Source organism: Colobus angolensis, unplaced genomic scaffold (genome assembly GCF_000951035.1).
Source record: "Colobus angolensis palliatus isolate OR3802 unplaced genomic scaffold, Cang.pa_1.0 Scaffold271, whole genome shotgun sequence".
NCBI lineage: Eukaryota > Metazoa > Chordata > Mammalia > Primates > Cercopithecidae > Colobus > Colobus angolensis.
Genome location: NW_012115944.1, coordinates 1,562,268 through 1,564,648, shown reverse-complemented (window position 1 = coordinate 1,564,648; position 2,381 = coordinate 1,562,268). Strand labels below are relative to the sequence as shown.

The window sequence follows — 2,381 nt, the reverse complement described above, 5'->3', positions numbered from 1 at the left end:
GTCTTGCTATGTTGCAAAGGCTGGTCTTGAACTCCTGGCCTCAAGTGATGCTCCCACCTCAGCCTCCCCCATGCCTCAGCTGGAATCACAGGCCACTGTGCCCAGCCACAGGTATTTATGTCGATGTCTCCTCTGGTAGACTGCAACCAACTTGAGGGCCATGTCCCCTGGCAGAGAGGAGGTGCTCCACTGAATAACAAGTGAATGACCAAACAGGATATAAAAGGTGATGAGTAGACTGCCCAGCTCGGGCTAGGGCACTGCCACTGTCTATGGAACATGACCAAAGTGACAAAATGGGAAGAACTGAATTTGTCACAAAAAGCAATTCAGTCAATCTATACATGTTCAAGTTTTATTACAAAGTATGATGGGCAGAAAATACGGTACTTCTTATACAGGAGGCTGAAACAGAATGAAAGGATGAAAATTAGGTTTAATTTACTTAGGAAACAAGAAATAGAAAGTCATAGCTATAACACTCCACTTTCAGGTGCCCTTGAAGTAGCCTTCAATGGAGATTCCCCATAGTTGTTTCACAGCACAGTGTTAAAATTTTATTACAAGCCCTGTGTACAATCAGTCCTGTGAAAATATTTATAAAAGAAAAATATTACAGTACAGTTCTGCAAGGGGCAGCTTCCTCTCCACCTGACCATGGATGCCACAAAACCTATAATATAGAGGGAAAGTTTAAATATGCAACAAGAATGGAAGTTCAGACATACTAGGCTAAAGGGCACAGAAATGGATCAGTTAGAGCTTAACATTTCAGAGCAAAAAATCTCCATTTTCTACATAGAGGTTTACACAATCATGCTACAAATTCACTCTGGGTGGGGTGGGGAAGGAAAGTCACTGACAAGAGGGGTAATAAAATACACAGGAACCAAAGCAAGTGAGTCAGACTCAATTAAAGTGATTCAAAGCTTCAGCTCAACAATTTTCATAACACATGATACACCACAATCAACCCAAGGTGAGAACATTTCTTTTAAATAGTAGATATCACAAGTTCCTAATCACTGGGTTCTTCCAGAGGTGGGTGCCTATCAACTTTCCAGCTGTTACATACTGTCAACATATTTCTTCTTGACTTTAAACTTTCTTTAGCTTATTTGTTTCTGGTTGGATATAATACCAGTCCAAGCCTCTTTGGGAAGGCACCTGCATGTTCCCATATTTTAAAAATGATATCCAGAAAGTAGCCTAAGAGGACCTGGCCCATCCCATGTGGCCACACATTTGACTTTGACCATTAGCAGCAGTGATACCGTGGGAGGGGGAGAGGGTACAGGTGGGTGAAGTGGGCAAGGCTCTGCAACACGAGACGCTCTCAGGAGCTGGCCCAGCCAGGACCTGGCCTAGGGTTCACAGTGACTTTGCTCTGCTCCGCCCTCTTCCCTGGGAAAACCAATCTAAGTATCAAGAATGACCTTCCTTCTTCGTCCTGGAGTACACACAGTAAAGGGAAAAGTCTGCTTTGAGGCTTCTACATCAATGGTCTCCCCTACCCCAAGCCAGGAATGGAAGGGGTTGCCATATTCTCAAAGTGGGGAAGGTAGAGGGACAGTACTGGGCTGCCCTCCCACATGTGGTAAACCCTGCAGCTCCTACATGTCTTCACAGCCCAGGAATTCAGGGCCCAGGTGGCAGCAGGAAGAAACAGTGGAAAGGCAAGGGGAAGAGAAAAGAGAAAAAGGAGGGGAAAGTCTGCATAACTGTTATAACCTCTGCTTCTCCTGCTCTGTAACAAACCCACAACCAAGAAAAGCCATGGTCTGGAACAATCATGGGACCCCTCAACGCCTGTAGGTTTTTTACCACCAACTATCACCCATGGCTGCTCTGAGCTGTCATCTTGTTCCCACAGTTACCTAGCATCACAGATGCCCAATTTATGGCCCAGGAAGGCTGACCCAGGCTAAGGGCAGTCTCACTCCACAGCCATGCAATGGACAGTCTGAATGTTTTCCTACCCCAGACCTTCACTGACCTCTACTATTTCCTCCTCTGATTTAAAGAAAACATTTTTATTTTCTCCTGCATCCTACATCTCCTCCTAAAATTTCGGCCCTAGTTGTCATCAAAACCTTATAGGAGTCTGAATTTTTTATTTCTTCCTGAATCTTAGCCAGTTCTCTGACAGCCAATCCTGGATTTACAAGAAATTTTTGCCCAGTTATTTTTATTTTATTTTTTTGAGACGGAATCTTGCTCTGTTGCCCAGGCTGGAGTGTAGTGGCACAATCTCAGCTCACTGCAAGCTCCGCCTCCCGGGCTCACGCCATTCTCCTGTCTCAGCCTCCCGAGTAGCTGGGACTACAGGCACGCGCCACCATGCCCAGCTAATTTTTTTGTATTTTTAGTAGAGACGGGGT

The 2,381-nt window shown here is 45.1% G+C and overlaps 1 protein-coding gene across 1 annotated transcript in view; it reads right to left on the bottom strand.

Annotated features, from left to right (window-relative positions):
- Positions 1 to 328: 328 nt before the first annotated feature.
- Positions 329 to 2,381, bottom strand: part of DCAF7 (DDB1 and CUL4 associated factor 7) — a 37,232-nt gene continuing 35,179 nt past the window's right edge. The window contains exon 8 of the transcript XR_001002419.1: positions 329 to 405. The gene's annotated coding sequence lies outside the window, so the exon portion shown is untranslated. The remainder of the gene's footprint in view (positions 406 to 2,381) is intronic.